The sequence below is a fragment of the Panthera onca genome, chromosome A3 (genome assembly GCF_046562875.1).
Source record: "Panthera onca isolate mPanOnc1 chromosome A3, mPanOnc1 haplotype 2, whole genome shotgun sequence".
NCBI lineage: Eukaryota > Metazoa > Chordata > Mammalia > Carnivora > Felidae > Panthera > Panthera onca.
The window spans coordinates 17,308,038-17,326,753 of record NC_138341.1 but is presented as its reverse complement, the minus strand read 5'-3'; the positions used below and the strand labels follow the sequence as shown (position 1 = coordinate 17,326,753).

Here is an 18,716-nt window from a genome sequence, read left to right as displayed (position 1 = left end):
GGTTGATTACCTTAAACAAATAGGCTTGTCTTTGATTTGTTGATGTAGATCTGTGGAATGCTCATAGTATTTCCCAAGCCTCTCAAATTTGATGAGATAACCTTCAAATTCCATTTCCCCTGGGGGTCTTTTTTCCCCCCTGGGGGGCTTGTTAACTTTTGGTTTTAGTGTTCTTTTGTTTATTGGTTTGGGGGTTTGTTTTTGTTTCTTTGTGTTTTCCTGGTTTTAATATTCTTCACATAGGGTATACGGCAAGTCTTACTCTAATTGGTGACTTTACTCATAAGGAGTAGCCTTTCTGTTATTTTAGCTGACTGCTATGGCTGTTAAGAATTTGTTGATGAGATAAGTATATAAGAATTGAGATCATACCATGCACACTTTCAGACCACAATGCTATGAAGCTTGAAATCAACCACAGGAAAAAGTCTGGAAAACCTCCAAAAGCATGGAGGTTAAAGAACACCCTACTAAAGAATGAATGGGTCAGCCAGGCAATTAGAGAAGAAATTAAAAAATATATGGAAACAAACGAAAATGAAATTACAACAACCCAAACGCTTTGGGATGCAGCAAAGGCAGTCCTGAGAGGAAAATATATTGCAATCCAGGCCTATCCCAAGAAATAAGAAAAATCTCAAATACAAAATCTAACAGCAAACCTAAAGGAAATAGAAGCAGAACAGCAAAGACAGCCTAAATCCAGCAGAAGAAGAGAAATAATAAAGATCAGAGCAGAAATAAACAATATAGAATCTAAAAAAACTGTAGAGCAGATCAATGAAACGAAGAGTTGGTTTTTCTGAAAAAATAAACAAAATTGATAAACCTCTAGCCAGGCTTCTCAAAAGGGAAAGGGAGATGACCCAAATAGATAAAATCATGAATGAAAATGGAATTATGACAACCAATCCCTCAGAAATACAAGCAATTATCAGGGAATACTATGAAAAATTATATTCCAACAAACTGGACAACCTGGAAGAAATGGACAAATTCCTAAGCACCCACACACTTCCAAAACTCAAACAGGAGGAAATGGAAAGCTTGAACAGACCCATAACCAGCGAAGAAATTGAATCAGTCATCAAAAATCTCCCAACAAATAAGAGTCCAAGACCAGATGGCTTCCCTGGGGAATTCTACAGGACATTTAGGCAGAGATAATACCTATCCTTCTCAAGCTATTCCAAAAAACAGAAAGGGAAGGAAAAATTCCAGACTCATTCTATGAAGGCAGCATTACTTTGATTCCTAAACCAGACAGAGACCCAGCAAAATGAGAACTACAGGCCAATATCCCTGATGAATATGGATGCAAAAATTCTCAATAAGATACTAGCAAATCAAATTCAACAGCATATAAAAAGAATTATTCACCATGATCAAGTGGGATTCATTCCTGGGATGCAGGGCTGGTTCAACATTCACAAATCAATCACTGTGATACATCACATTAATAAAAGAAAAGATAAGAACCATAGGATCCTGTCAATCAATGCAGAAAAAGCATTTGACAAAATTCAGCATCCATTCTTAATAAAAACCCTCGAGAAAGTCGGGGTAGAAGGAACATACTTAAACATCATAAAAGCCATTTATGAAAAGCCCACAGCTAATATCATCATCAATGGGGAAAAACTGAGAGCTTTCCCCCTGAGATCAGGAACACGATGGATGTCCACTCTCACCGCTGTTATTTAACATAGTGTTGGAAGTGCTAGCATCAGCAATCAGACAACAAAAGGAAATCAAAGGCATCAAAATTGGCAAAGATGAAGTCAAGCTTTCACTTTTTGCAGAGGACATGATATTATACATGAAAAATCCAATAGACTCCACCAAAAGTCTGCTAGAACTGATACATGAATTCAGCAAAGTTGCAGGATACAAAATCAATGTACAGAAATTAGTTGCATTCTTATACACTAATAATGAAGCAACAGAAAGACAAATAAAGAAACTGATCCCATTCACAATTGCACCAAGAAGCATAAAATACCTAGGAATAAATCTAACCAAAGATGTACAAGATCTGTATGCTGAAAACTATAGAAAGCTTATGAAGAAAATTGAAGAAGATATAAAGAAATGGGAAAACATTCCGTGCTCATGGGTTGGAAGAATAAATATTGTTAAAATGTCAATACTCCCCAAAGCTATCTACACATTCAATGCAATCCCAATAAAAATTGCACCAGCATTCTTCTCGAAGCTAGAACAAGCAATCCTAAAATTCATATGGAACCACAAAAGGCCCTGAATAGCCAAAGTAATTTTGAAGGAGACCAAAGCAGGAAGCACCACAATCCCAGACTTTAGCCTCTACTACAAAGCTGTCATCATCAAGACAGCATGGTATTGGCATAAAAAGACACATAGACCAATGGAATAGAATAGAAACCCCAGAACTAGACCCACAAAAGTATGGCCAACTAATCTTTGACAAAGCGGGAAAGAATATCCAATGGAAAAAAGACAGTCTCTTTAACAAATGGTGCTGGGAGAACTGGACAGTAACATGAAGAAGAATGAAACTAGACCACTTTCTTACACCATTCACAAATGTTAACTCAAAATGGATAAAGGACTTGAATGTGAGACAGGAAACCATCAAAACACTAGAGGAGAAAGCAGGAAAAGACCTCTCTGACCTCAGCCACAGCAATTTCTTACTTGACACATCCCAAAAGGCAAGGGAATTAAAAGCAAAAATGAACTATTGGGACCTCATGAAGATAAAAAGCTTCTGCACAGCAAAGGAAACAATCAACAAAACTGAAAGGCAACCAACGGAATGGGAAAAGATATTTGAAAATGACATATCAGACAAAGGGCTAGTATCCTAAATCTATGAAGAGCTCACCAAAGTCCACACCCAAAAAACAAATAATCCAGTGAAGAAATGATCAGAAAACATAAATAGACACTTCTCTAAAGAAGACATCCGGATGGCCAACAGGCACATGAAAAGATCCTCAACGTCGCTCCTCATCAGGGAAATACAAATCAAAACCACACTCAGATATCACCTTATGTCAATCAGAGTGGCCAAAATGAACAAATCAGGAGACTATAAATGCTGGCGAGGATGTGGAGAAATGGGAACCATCTTGCACTGTTGGTGGGAATGCAAACTGGTGCAGCCACTTGGAAAACAGTGTGGAGGTTCCTCAAAAAATTAAAAATAGACCTACCCTATGACCCAGCAGTAGCACTGCTAGGAATTTACCCAAGGGATACAGGAATACTGATGCATAGGGGCACTTGTACCCCAATGTTTATAGCAGCACTCTCAACAATAGCCAAATTGTGGAAAAAGCCCAAATGTCCATCAACTGATGAATGGATAAAGAAATTGTGGTTTATATACACAATGGAGTACTACGTGGCAATGAGAAAGAATGAAATATGGCCCTTTGTAGCAACATGGATGGAACTGGAGAGTGTGATGCTAAGTGAAATAAGCCATACAGAGAAGACAGATACCATATGTTTTCACTCTTATGTGGATCCTGAGAAACTTAACAGAAACCCATGGGGGAGGGGAAGGAAAAAAAAAAAAGGAGGCTAGAGTGGGAGAGAGCCAAAGCATAAGAGACTCTTAAAAACTGAGAACAAACTGAGGATTGATGGGGGTGGGAGAGAGGGGAGGGGAGGTGATGGGCATTGAAGAGGGCATCTTTTGGGATGAGCACTGGGTGTTGTATGGAAACTAATTTGACAATAAATTTCATATAATAAAAAAAAAAGAATTTGTTGATGAGAACTCTCCCTACTGGCTCAGCAAGTACTTCAACATCCCTCAGCATTCTTTTCCCTCAATAGTGATCAACCCCTAGTATCTCTGTTCAGGTCTCAACCTCATAGTGGCTGCTCTCAGGAAGTCTTGGTTGGTCTCTTCCTGATCACATATAACCAGTCATCAACCACAGACTTGTGGACAATTCTGAACCCCTTCTCTTCACAGCCTCCATTCCCCAATATTCCAATCCACAGATTTGATACATTTCAGCAGCTTCAAATTCTGATTTCTTCTTAATTTCAATAGGACCGTCTTACTCTACTAGATCTGCATCAATTTTTGCCCAAGTAGGGATATTTTCCCCAAGCAGGTGATCAAGGAGCTCAGCTCATGAGTTCCTCTTCTCATAGGTTTAGTCTTGTACTACCTATTTTCCACTCCCTGAATAACATGTAGCGACTAGACCCAGTTTTATAGCTGTTACGGCAGGAGAGATAGTCTGGTAAAAATCATTTCACCATAACCAGAAGTGGAAAACCCAGCGTAATTATTTTAGTTCCCTGTCTGTTAATTCCATCTAGGCCATTTCTTGAATGTTTTCTCTCTGAGTATGAGGTGCATTCACTTTCTTCATCATATGCCTTGAAATTTTTTATTGAATGCTAGTAGTCATTTTGTGTAGAAGAATAGTAGAAATTGAGATAAATGATGTCTGACTCTAAAAGAGGGCATTCCACTTCTTCTGATAAGCTAATATTGGAGAAGAAAGCTTGAGTGAATTTAACTTTTTGATGACTTGGGTCTGGGCATGACTGTAGGTTTAATTGATTTAGATTATCTCTAATTTCAAAATTGTGTGGGCCATATCAGGAGTTTTCCTTTGGAAGGACTTGGGGTATGAACACTAGAGATATTCCAGAGATCTTTTTTATGCTTTATAGACAAGTGTCCAGCTTTCTGAATGCTAGGAGATCTCCCTGTACTTTACAGACTAGCTCTAAGTTTTTGGGTTGCTGAAAAATTCTCTTTGTTATCTACTTCCTATCCACCTCCTGTTTCCTGTGCCTATAGAGATCTCTTTACTGCCTCATTCTAACTTTCAGAAGACAGCTACAGTATTCTTGTGGAAAAGTGATTTCTCTCAGCTTTGCTAATAGGTCTTTGGCACATTACCCCTTTTCATTTGGTACTGGAATGAGTTTTTGTGTGGATGCAGGCTTAGTCTATGGCTAGGGCTCCTTAGAATTCTAATCTGTCTTGCCAGCCCCCACATATATTTCACAAATTTGTAGAAATTTGTATTTTTCTTTAGTATCCCAGCCTATGGCGAGTTTGTTCTCTTTGTGCTTCTCTATTAGGGATTATAGCAGTCATGGGTCTTTTGTTCTACTATCAAGTGCTTGTGACTATTGGAAATGTATTTTGCTTAATTTGTGTAGGCTGTCTAGTGGGTTCCCAAAGAGCTAGCTTGTTCTCATTGTTAGGTAGAAGTAATATTCTCTTGAAAATATTTCCTCTGTGTTTTTGGTTTTGTATACATGTATATTTATTTCTGAAATCAGGTTTCCCCCCAAAAAATGTTCAGATAGGGATCCACCATGCTTTGAGACTTCAGGTAATCACAAATTGGAGTTCATAAATGTGGTATTCAAAAGACAAAATTTTGAGCATGATCTAGCTAGTATTTAGGGTTTGGGAAGTTTAATGTACCTTAGAAGCCTAGAAAGCATGTATAACTGTTCTTCTGGGCTATGAGCCCTCAGAATTCTCCCTTCTGAGTACTTAATTTACTGACTGCATAATCTATACGTAACTGTTCCTACATGACAACTTCCTAGGATAGTCCCTTGACTCCCTTGAATGAAGCAGAATGAATGAAGGAATGAGGAAGACCCAAAATGGGAGAACTCTAGAGGGAAAGGGGTAGAGACAGAGGTAAGTATGGGGATAGGCAGAGAAGGAGGCTGGAACACTGGAAATAGAATAGGCAGGGAGGCTCTAGGAGAGAAATCAGGCAGTCTTCCTAGCAGAACAGGAGGCTGATGGCTCTAACCCAGTAACTCAGTTCCTATGTGTCCTCAGTATCATCTGTGGAGAAAGTCAGTGAGCAAAGGAGGGGAGGGTGGCTGGCCTGTTCCTGTGAGTTATTTCTGGATGCATTATTCATATTTGATAAATCATTTAGAGGCAGGTGCTTTATTAGCTTATAAAGCACATTATATGGTTTTAAATTGTTAATACAGGCTGTTGTGATGCATATTGTACCTCAGAAAAACCATGCATCACTTTAATTCATAGCCTCATTATAAAGCTTGTTACAGAGTGCTGCATTATTGCATGAAGAATAGTGGAGTAACATTTCTGCAAGAAACCTGAATGTTCTATTTACATCATTGGTGGCTTGGTATAACATATAAGAAATGCTTTTGAAGATGGAACCAGATCAGATTCTGAATTTTGAGGACAGATACCTAACATCTGCCTCCTCTAGACTTATCTTAATACAGACTTAGCACCTGGTTTGAGGCTGCATACATAAGTATCCAGAAAAGTCTTGCTTGACTTGCTTGGTGCCCTTGGATGAGTTGGCTTGTCCACTTCTTTAGGATCCCCAGAAACATTAGTGCAAACCTGATCCTAGGACTTGCTTTTCTTTATTCACTTAAGAGTCCTTGATCTCTGCCTATGTGCCAGATACTGTGCTGGACCTAAGATATAAATGATTAGTAGCATAGTCTTATTCCCCGACTTCATGAAGTTTGCCGGTGTTTCCAGCTAAGAAGGAGAGAAGGATGGGTTTGTGCTGGAGTGTTGAAATTAACTGAGTTACAATCTACATCTATAATTTATAGGTGACAAGGGTAGCATGCTAGTAAATAACCAAATTTTCAGAAGTCTGAGTGATCAGTAGGCTTTCATTCAAACTGAAATTCAGACCACCTCCTCCAGGAATCCCACCTCGACAAAGGCAAATCTAAATTGGAATCTTGATTCATTTACTGGTTGTTTGTCCTTGGGTAGGTCACTTAACCTCATTGGTACTGAGCTTTCTCATCTGTAAAATGAGAATAATTGTTGCCTTATCTCACTGACTCACAATGAATATTCAATACAAGGCTTAGCTAAGAGTTTGAGACATTGCAAGTGCTCAGTAATTTGTTGGTGTTTCAGTCATTCAGCAGCTGAAAGTAGAACATGGCAATGCTCTTCAAACTCCCCCTGAAACATGCTTAGGTGCACACCATGGAATTCACAATTGTAAAGTATCAAGTATGAAATTATATTTTAGATTAGTGGCTAAAGCCACTAAAAATTAAAGGTTCTCTTTAGACAATGTATAATCTAATTTAATACCTGTGCTTTGGCATCTTTCTCCCCTTGTGAATTGCTACTCTGTGCATGACTTTCTGGAATTTAAAGTAGGGAACTGTCTCCCATTTGAAATCAGTGGAAACTCTAAGTAGTTCATGGTGAGGGTTCATATTGAAGAATAATTGGGAAGGATGTAGGTTGGAAGAGGAAAAGTGATGAAAGGCATTAAACGTTAGTTCAAATAATACAGGCTTGAGGAAATGATAGTAGGTAGCCAATGCTGGTCCCCAAAGATTTAGAAAAAGGACTACAACATCAGAGCTTGACTTTCGGAGGTCATATGAATTGGTGTGTGACTTGGTATGGGGATGGGGGAGGCCTAAATTAAGGAAGACCAAGTGTTGACCAGTTTAGATGATAGAGCAGTCTTAGCATCTTCCAGATTCTGCAATTACTTCCTTCCCCAATTTTCCTGACCTCTGAACCACCAACTCATATGGGGCATCCAAGTCCCACATTGGCATAGTCTTCCCTTCATGATACAGAAAAATTATGCCACCTGCAACTCTCATTAAGAAATAAGTACTCCTGTAAATTTCTTGAGGATCTCTAGGAAAAGCAGAGTTAAGAAAACTTTGAAAAGAAAGAAATTAATACCTGAGTGATATTATTATACTGTACTAAACTTTGGAATTAGAAAATGCTTCCTTCATATATAATGAAAAAGTGCAATAACATTTGCCTTTATGTTTATTGTTAATGTATGGAATGATGGAATGTGGATGTCTGTGCCTCCAAATCAGCTTCATGCTGCAAGGTTAGTCTTACTAGAAATAATTTTTTTATGATTTATGAAACACTTTTTTGAATGTTGAAAACAGAAAAAAAAGACAAGGTTCACATATTTTAGAGTTAATGAGGCTCAATGTTAGCTAGTCATTTACATCAAAAATAAGCATAGGAAGAAGAGGAAGAATCTGTGCACATACTTTTTTTAGATGGAATCTGTGCTAACAGGTGAATATCCAGACCAAATAAACTTTTTTTTTAATCTGGCACCCTTTGATTTCTGAATCCATAAAATAGAGTAAGGGAAAGGAGTGCCAACATCCCAAAGATCCTCTAGAAAATGAAGTTGCTAACATTGGCTGACTTTCTTCTAACTTTTTACTTGCAAAACCAGTACTTCCACATGCTTTCACTCTGATTTCAAGACTTTGGCATTTTTATTAAAGTAAGAGGCAGATGAGTGATGAATCCTAGTCACATTCACTTGGTGTTACACAGAAAAGTAGTCTTTTTTAAAAATTTTTTTTAACATTTATTTATTTTTGAGACAGAGAGAGAGCATGAACAGAGGAGGGTCAGAGGAAGACGGAGACATAGAATCTGAAACAGGCTCCAGGCTCTGAGCTGTCAGTACAGAGCCTGATGCGGGGCTGGAACCCACAGACCGCGAGATCATGACCTGAGCTGAAGCCAGACGCTTAACTGACTGAGCCACCCAGGCGCCCCGAAAAACTACAGTCTTAATTAAAATGCAGGAACTCATGGATCCATACAGAAATCATGACATAATCGACACAGTATCTATCTGTCCAAACAATGTGCTTAGGAATGGTTTCTCTCTCTCTCTCTCTCTCTCTCTCTCTCTCTCTCTCCTCTCTTTCGCCCTCTCCCCCCCTCCCCCTCCTCCTCCTTCTCCTCCTTCTCCTCCTTCTCCTCCTCCTCCTCCTTCTCCTCCTCCTCCTCCTCCTCCTTCTCCTCCTCCTCCTCCTCCTCCTCTCCCTCCTCCCCCTCCCTCCTCCCTCCTCCCTCCTCCCTCCTTCTCCTCCTCCTCCTCCTCCTCCTCCTTCTCCTCCTTCTCCTCCTCCTCCTCCTTCTCCTCCTCCTCCTCCTTCTCCTCCTCCTCCTTCTCCTCCTCCTCCTTCTCCTTCTCCTCCTCCTCCTTCTCCTTCTCCTTCTCCTCCTCCTCCTCCTCCTCCTCCTCCTCCTCCTCCTTCTCCTTCTCCTCCTCCTCCTTCTCCTTCTCCTCCTCCTCCTCCTCCTTCTCCTTCTCCTCCTCCTCCTTCTCCTTCTCCTCCTCCTTCTCCTTCTCCTCCTCCTTCTCCTTCTCCTCCTCCTCCTTCTCCTTCTCCTCCTCCTCCTCCTCCTTCTCCTTCTCCTCCTCCTCCTTCTCCTTTCCATTCCTCTTGGTTAAAACTGAAATACTTAGCTAGGGAATGTCCTCAGTCAGCTCCAAGGCTATATTTACCAAGTTCAATGAAGCTTCTCAGGAGTCACCAGGAAATGGCTCCCATGGTACAGCTGGATACTGTTAAAGGAATAGAATCTCCTTCAGATTTTGAACTGTGGACAGTTTTTTCATTCCCCCTTTGTCATTACTTTCTCCCAGCTCCCAAGAATTCCGGGACTTGTCTGCTGCTTTCTGCTCTCTTGTTGGGGTTCTTCTTCCTCCTGGAAAAGGGAAGAAAGTAGAATAGTTTCCTAAGTACAATTTTTGTTTGAAAATAAAGCATGCAAGCTCCTTTTACATTTTTCTGAGGTGTTTACTGCTAATAAAAACAAACAGGGGATGTTAAGAAGAAACATGAGACCTGCATGCACCTGCAAACACCACTATCCTTTACATATATGTTGATCTTTACACTGTGCAGACTCATTCTGTAGGTAGGATCTTACTGGGAAGGGACAGCATTACTATGTTTATACTCATTTCTACTTGACAGATGAAGAAATGGAGGTCCAGAGAACTTGAGAGATTTACTCTGTAGCTAGTAATGGTGGAACTGGTTATCAATGCAGTGGGAGTTTTATCTACATGACTTCTAACAGAGCAGGAGGGATATTTAAAACTGCCAGTAGGAGTTTCTCTAGAATTTGCTAAAATGTTACTGGAATAAAGCTGTTTTTAATATAATTATTATTATTTTTAAGCATTTATCATCTAAGTGATATATGTGTATGCATGGACAAATGCATGAACATTGAACCTAACAACAAACTTACAAGGGAGGAATTTTCTCCCTAATTTTATAGACTGGAATTTTGCTTTATTCTAACTGCACATTTCTGAATGATGAACTGAGAGTCCCCTCATTTCCCTCATGCCCCGTCACGGGGCATCCCTCATGGTCTCTCACCACAGGCCGCTCCATAGGATGGTCACACATGATCATATTCCTGCTCTTCTAGGAATGGATTTCTCCTATATCACTAAGGGGAGCAGGGAAGTGCAGGTTGGGAGGGGGAGGTAGCTTCTCCTTCCTCACTGCCTGCCCACATCTGTCTCTTCTAGACCCATCCTCTAAGTGCCGTCTGATCTTCTTAGTAATCACTCTGTCATCCTGTAACATGGCTCAAGGCTGGCACGTAAAGTTACAATGGTTGTACATTGCAACTCTGGGGGCGCCATTTACTTGTGTAGTTACAACCAAAGGGTGTTTTCTGGAAGATGGCAATAAAGAGTCTGGAGGAACAGGTGGCTTTTTCTCCTTCATACAAATGCACCATTTGAGTTGTGTGGCTCCTTGTGACCCTAGTTTGGCTGCGCAGTCTGAGGTAGGGGCCACAATTCAATCATCTGGCCACGCTTCCTGCCTATCCAACTTGTCTTTTTCAGTGATCTGAATGGCACATAGTCCTTGTTCCAGACAGAAGGTTCACAGTCTAATTATTAGTGGTTATAGGTATATATTATTGTCTACACATAACTAGATGCAAAATTTTAGTCAAGTCTAAACGGGTATCCTGTTCTCACAGAAAAGATTGCTTTACGTTTGTCAAGTCTTTACAGTTCTGTATTTCCTTTGCATTACAAAAAAAAAAGTTTGTGGCATGATAACTAAATTGTCCAAAGTATGTTTATTAACTACTTTTTTAAAAAACAAGTTTCCTTCTTTCTTTGACTACAAGTCACTGGTAATGTGTTTTTATAATCTTTTTTCCTATTTTTTTTGATAATTGACTATATAAAATCTTTAGACTATTCTTTGGGAACAGATCTGCTATATTTCTTTACATGAATATTCTGAAATAGAGTGACCACACCTCTTTATTGGACATGCAGAGTGTTTCCATTTTCATTTTGCTATTATAAATGGTGTGACCATCTTTTTGTACATTGAAATGATTTTTTTCCTTTAAGATAGATTCTGAGAAATGGAATCATTTGGTAAAACAGCAGAAGTATGTTTAACGATCGTGAAATGCGGAACCAAACTGATTTACAAGGAACACTGTTATTTTATTCTCCTAATAGAAGCATTTGAAAAAGCCTGCCTCATTGCACCATTACCAACCTTGAAACAATTTGATAGCAAATAGAATACCCATTTTTTATATGCTTTTCTTTCTTATTTTTTAGAGATGTTAAACATCCTCTCACATGTTTATTAGCCATGTTATATTTCTTATTTTTAAAACACTTGTTCCTGTTCCTAGTGCATTTGTCTCTTATTATGTTAGTGCTTTCCTTACTTATTTTCAGGGGCACATTACTTATTAATGGCATTATTTATTTGTTTATCATATATTTAAAATATATTTCTGAGTTGAGATTTTTAATCTTCTTTTGTTTTTCAGCTAAGAGAGTCCGCTACTCTAAAGTCACCACAGAGGTCAGTGACATGTTTAATTACATATGATTTTAGGACAGTATATACTTATTCTTTAAAATAATACCTTAAGTTGTATGGCATTTATGTGTCTATGCGACATGCATCTTGGTGATGTGGTATAATTTGGTTATCCAAATGGTCAATGTTGCTATCTCCTTCTCCTAGATACCCAACTTTTCCCCATTTGTTTGTAGTTTTCCTCATTTCCTGGGGAATCAGTTCACCTGATGCCCATCTGCTCACTCTGCTCATAGCACTCCAGCTTATCCCCCAAAGAATCCACCTTTCTGCCCTTTGATTTGACTTAATAATCCTAATAATCATCTGAAAATTTTTAAAAGAATATACTGTGTACATGAGGTCAAAATACTAATACCCTCTCAGATGTTTAATATTTTAAAAATTTCATTAGGTAACTGTATGTCTTGTCTCCATTTTCTTTTAAAAATAACAGAAAAATATCTGGTAAGACTGATGAATCAGTAGTAATATACAGGTAGATTAGGAAAACATAGTAGGGAAATGGCCATCCACATCACTGTTGGAAAGAAATATAAAGGAAAACTTTTTGGTAATTAGAGACATTTGGAATTATGTTTTTATGTTACCTGAAAGCATTGAGTTCTCTAAGTTGTCTGATATTCCCTGAGGTAAACTCCATAACCATAAATATGAAAAAGAGTAGGTTTTGAGGCTTTGTGGACAATGGATGAGCATTAGGAGAATGCAGATCTTTAGGAGAATTGACCAAGGAGAAAGAAGACTGTGGTCAGGGTGACTTTAAATCAGGTAAGAGCAGATGTGAGTATATATCAACTATTGTTTTATCTCATCTATTGGCCCAAAAGCTAATCTTAGCCTTTGTTTTGGCATTTAGTTGTCTACATTTAGCTGTTTTAATACATTTATATATTTATTCACATATCTCTTTTTTATATATATTTTTAAGATTCTGGAATTCTGTTCTTTCAAGGAATCAGAACTGCTTTCTCTGACCAAGTAGTGGTCCTGCTACAGATTTAAGGACTCTCATATAAAAACAAAATAACAAAAAAACAAACAAACAAAAACGCTCTTTAGTCAATACACAGGTGCTTAAATTATTATGGAAGGTGGTATTGTTTGGATATTTGAAATTCAGACTCTAGAATCAGAAAATAAGGGTTCTTTGTATTCTTCTACCATTTATTTACCAGACAGTTAAACTATCTATGCTTTAGGTACATTTTTCATAAAGTAGGACAGGTAATCATGGTACCTACTGTATTTGGATTTTTTTTTGGAGGGGTGGGCAGGGAAGAATTATATAGTTCTTACTCTGGTACTGAGTATGTAGCAAGCACTCACCATACATTAGCTATGCAGTAGTAATGCCCCGCCCTCTGGGGAATGTTAGATGTTGTCTTATTGACATGTGGAAGAGAAGAAAGTCTATATGACTAAAGGCTATATGTCTCCTTGAGACAGCATTTTATCATAGCAAGAAGAAAAGTTTGTAAATAGGTTCTTTGAGAGCTAAGGTTGTTCAGAATACAGTCCCTTGTCTTTAGTAGATTAATAATAAATATTTGTTCAATTGGGAATCAAATCCACAATGTTTTGACCTTGGTAAACAATCATATCTAGGGTCTTCATTGACTCTACTCTGCAGCAATGAGGGCTGTCATGACTCTTTTTAAGCCAGCTCTTGTGGATCTCATTTTCTTTATGGGTAATATGAAGGGAAAGAGAAGATACCCTTTCTTTAAGCTCCATATCAGCTCTATGATGCTGAAATTCTCTGACTATCCCTAGTATACTATGATAAAATTGTGCTCTCTGGGAATACAACAGGGAGCACCAAAACTGGGGTGGGTACAAGGTGGAATAAATCTGGAGGTGCAGAGATGTTCTGTCTTGCCCTAGGACTTGAAGCCTAATGCACATCCTGTTTCACCTCCTTTCCCTTCCAATTAAATGGAGTTCTGCTGCATTCCAAGTGCAAGATAAACAAGGCATTTATCCCAGTCAATTTTAACAACCTTCCCTTTGTACATTTGCATATAGCTTAACTTTCATACAACCACGGGAAGCTCATAAAATCTCAGCCTGCGCTGACCATAAAAAAAAAGGTATTTTTGTATATTGTTGAGTTTGTATACTTCCTTGAGGCACTAGAGGAACTGCAGGAGCCTTTAAAACTAATTAACAGCCCCCTGTTGGGGACATGGCACTTTGCAGTGATTTATCCTGGGTGGGAGTGCAGACCTGTGCTGCAAGAACTTCCAAAGCTGTGTGCAGATCTGAGGGGATTTGTGAAGCGGTGTTATTTACCACACACCTCCCACTACCCACTTTTTGGTGGAGACTGGAATCGAAATATCTAATGCATCCCCATCTTAACAGGAGAGATGACAACAGGTAATTCTTTACAACGGTGCTGCTGCTACAGTTATAGCCTCCCAGAACTTAAGATGAGTTCCCCCTCCCACTACATACGTTACTGTGTGTTTTAGCAAGTCAGGTTAGAGTGCTGCCTGGTACTTCTGACGTGTTTTAAAACATGTATGACTCTAGAACCTGGTGTAGTTATTGCTGTCCTAACGCTTTGGGCTGCAAACAGTTTCCCTTTCTCCCAGTAATAGAATGCTCTGATGCTATTAGATACTAGATTTTTTTTTTTTTTAAATTTTTTTTTTCAACGTTTTTTATTTTTTTTATTTTTGGGACAGAGAGAGACAGAGCATGAACGGGGGAGGGGGAGAGAGAGAGGGAGACACAGAATCGGAAACAGGCTCCAGGCTCCGAGCCATCAGCCCAGAGCCTGACGCGGGGCTCGAACTCACGGACCGCGAGATCGTGACCTGGCTGAAGTCGGACGCTTAACCGACTGCGCCACCCAGGCGCCCCGATACTAGATTTTTAAAGCACTTTTTCCCTCAGTAATTTTCTAGCTGCAGAAGCAGATTTATTTTCAGTGGCTAATTTCCCCCCACAAGTCCCTGAAATAGTTATGAAGGGCATGGGGGCAACATGGTTGTTTCCATTCCCACTGACTCCCTCCCCAGTGCTCCCTTCTCACATAAGGGAGTTTATTTTTGACCAGCAAGTAGACTTGAGATCAAGCAAGAAAAAAAAAAGAAAGAAAGAAAAGAAAACTAATTTAGTATAAGAGAAAAAAAAAAACATACAAGCATTCCAGGGACGAAGATCCAGAATGACTGGAGTATTCTTGGATCCACCTACATCATGTGCTAGCTGAGTAGCCATCGAGAGTTACTACAGCTTTCCAATCCTGAATTTCTTCATCAATAAAATGAGAATTAAATGAAACAATCTTTTCCTGAATCTTAGCACAATCAGTATCCCATGGAAAGGTTGAAATGGATTTATAAATGAAAGAAGCTTTGATTGGAGAATTTCTGGCATCAGAGAATTTACATTTGAACTAGACGTGAGCATTATTCTTACATTTATAGGTCTACCTGGTGTGTCTGAATGAGAAAACAAGTAGGCTTTGGCTTTGTCCCTCATCTCCACTGCCTTGTCACCTATTCTACTTCCTACTTGTGTTCCCAGGGAGTCCTCACCCTTTGCCCCTAGTCTACATTTGCCTTCTGAGAGGCCACAGGAACTCACCAACTTTTTTGACTCATTCTTATATGGTTCCATGATCATCTTAGTCTTCAGTATTGAATTGTAAACCCTCACAGCCAAGACAGGATCCCATGTGAACTGTGCTATGGCCATTCTAACATAGATATACCTCAGGTAAGGCTACCATCTTGAACTATAAGAGGATAGATTCAGATTTATTCTTATCTATAAAAAAGCATTAATTTAAAATATATTTTTAACTTTCTTTTTTAGTATTTCTATTCTTTGTTAAGTCTGAAGGATATGAAATAGAAGGAAAAGAGAGAATATGCACAGAACGCAAGCTCAGATAGACATAATATGGATTCATTCTACTAAACAAACAAAACCAACTTTTAATTCAGTCATGTTTGGATATGGCACTTTTTTACTGAAACAAGATCATTGAAAAAATATGACATGAAAATATTTAGTGAAACTCTTGAACACATGAAAGGCATTGAAAAATGAAAAAGTTGGGGTACCTGCATGGCTCAGTTGGTTAAGTGTCCAGTGCAGCTCTTGGTTTCGGCTCAGGTCATGATCGCATGGTTTGTGAGTTTGGTTCTGAGCGGACAGCACAGAGCCGGCTTGTGATTCTCTCTCTCCACCCTCTCTCTGCTCTTCCCCCACTCATTCTCTCTGTCTCTTTCTCTTGAAATAAATAAATAAACTTTAAAACAAAAAGGAGAAAAAAAAGATTAACAATGGAAAATACCACCTTTTATTTATACAGCATTCTGCATATTTTAAAGATTTTTTTCTTTTATGACTAATAAAAGACTGAATCCCACATTATTTGTGAAAGACCAGGGAAGGTATTTTTTATCCAAATTTATGGATAAAGAAACAGTTTCAGGGTCCAAGGTCATATGATAAATAAGAAGTTCCTCTCTGTGGCAATTAGGCTTATGAAAAAAAATCCTCAACAGAGTCTAGAAGTTTTTGTTTTTGTTTTTTTGTTTTTGTTTTTGTTTTGTTTTGTTTGTTTGTGTTTTTAAATTGGCATATTCTAAATCCAGTCAGAAAAATGAGAGGGTAAAGCAAGTCAGTTAGAAGAGAAAAAGGACATTTCTCTTTTTTTCGTCTTGAAATGTATTAAATGCAACTGTAGTTTTGAGAATCTGAATATACAAAATCTGAAATTAGCCAGTTTTGGAAACACACAGTACCAATTTGGATTTATAAGATTAAACAGGGAAACATTTTTTTCATACTTTTAGATTGATATACCAACTTTGTTTTTATTAGTTTAAAATAATTGTATAGATATATGTGTATTGACAAGAAATGATATGGGATGTTCATCATATACATTTAAGGAAAAATATGAAATAAATTTTAATTCTGTTTCTGTTTAAAATACCTATATTTACTTATATGTAGAATTCAACAATAGAAAAAGTCTGAAATAGCAGCATGAACATTTTTTTCAGCTTTACTGAAGTATAGTTGACAAATGAAATTGTCTAAGACATTTAAAGTGTACAACATGATGATTTGATCTATGTAAACATTGTGAAAAGAGCACAAAATTTTAATAGCAGTTATCTTGGAGTGGAAAGATGATGGCTGGGTTTTTTTTCTCACATATTTACTGCGTGTGTGTGTGTGTGTGTGTGTGTGTGTGTGTAAGAACAATTCTACTTTCTCAGCAAATTTCAATTATACAATATAGTGTTACCAATGATAGTCGCCATATTATACATTAGATCCTCAGACCTTATACCTCTGTCTACTTCCCCTCTCCAAAGCTTCTGGCAACTACTTTTCTACTCTCTGTTTCTGTAATTTTGACTTTGTTTTTAGATTCCACATATATGTAATTCCATGTAGTGTTTGTCTTTCTCTGGCTTATTTCACTTAGCATAATCCCCTCTGATGTCATCCTTGTGGCTGCAAATAACACAATGTTCTTTTTCAAGGCTGAATAATATTTCATTATACACACACACACACACACACACACACACACACACATATATATATTTGTTTGTTTGTTTGTTTTGTTCTGTTCGCTAAAAATAATGTTAACCTTATAGAACCAGAAACATTATTTGGGGGCTATAGTCACAACATTCAGATCATGTAGAATCACACCAGAAGAAAAGTATGCACTTAATTGGTTATTGGGATTCCTTTTGTAGGTATTTTATCTATGCAGATTTCTTTTTCCTTTGTGACAAGTTGCTGAGCCCTGATCCTGAAAAACAAGTTTTGTTGGAATTTAGGAGGGAAAGAAGAAATAACTTTGGAATTCCAAATGCTTCCTCAGATTCAAAACTTAGCCATCCCACTTAACTAGTTTTGTGCTTCAGGCAAGTTTGTCAACATTTCTGTGCTTTAAGTAACAGAATTGTAGTACCTGTCTCCTAGGGTCAGTGAAGAGTACATGAGCTAATGCAGAGTACCTTAGTGAGCATGAATAAATGCTCAATTTCATCATCACTTGGCAGGTATGATGACTTGATTGTAAGCCCAAGACAATGACAGTGCTGAGAACAGAGAAAAATGTTGCATTAATAATTAATAAGATGAACTTGATGGCAAGTAAGGGTAGCTTTAAACAATGTTGGTATTTAATATCCTATGTATTAAACAGTCCAGTGGTAGCCTTTCTAGGATTTGTTTCAGCAGCTCAATGATGACACTAAAGACTCAGGAGCTCAATTATCCTCAAATATGATTTTGTCCCATGCATGATATGTTGCAGCTTTAGGCAGAAAGAATATGGTGGAAACCAAATTATGTGTAAGGAAAATTTTTCCTAGGAACAGTACCTCATCCTTCTTCACCCCAAAGATTTTACTTTATGCCTTATTGTGGAGAAATGGGTGGTGCAGCCACCCATAACTGTGAGAGAATCCAGAAAGCAAAAGTATGGTAAAAGAGTATTGGATTGCATTATTCATTCTCTGGAACTGGACACATTGTTCTCTGGACAGAGTAGAGGTGCCTTGAGCATGGACAGAGGAGGGTGGTAGGACACTTTAGGTATGTAGTGTTTGTCATGGAAAGACTTAATTGGACCTGAGATCTCAGTACCACGATGGAGGCATTTTGACTACCATTGGCACTAGGAGCTTGGTATTCAGTGGTGGACATAGCCAGTAAATACCACATCGTTAACACCATGGCATATTTTGCCTTGCCTTTTTGGAAAAGGTATTACAAATGTCACTCTTTACAATAGTGCTCAACTTGTGTAACTGGTTGTTAAATTCTGGCCAATATTCTTCTAGGTGGCATGGAGAAGTACCTACAATTAAACAAGTGCTTTTAATAATAGTGCTGCAAAGGCAATGAGCTTGCGTCAGAGGATTTTACAAAGAAATTTGGGGTTTTTGTGGGGTACTCTTTTTTTATTTTTTTTTTTTTTGCTTACCTAGGTTTTACAGCAAAGACAAAACTTTCTTAATTGATTT

General features: G+C 38.2%; 1 pseudogene; it reads right to left on the bottom strand.

The window, feature by feature from the left end:
• LOC132671726 (E3 ubiquitin-protein ligase Mdm2 pseudogene) overlaps window positions 1-14,925 on the bottom strand; it is a 101,930-nt pseudogene extending 87,005 nt beyond the window's left edge.
• Between the last annotated feature and the right edge of the window lie 3,791 nt (window positions 14,926-18,716).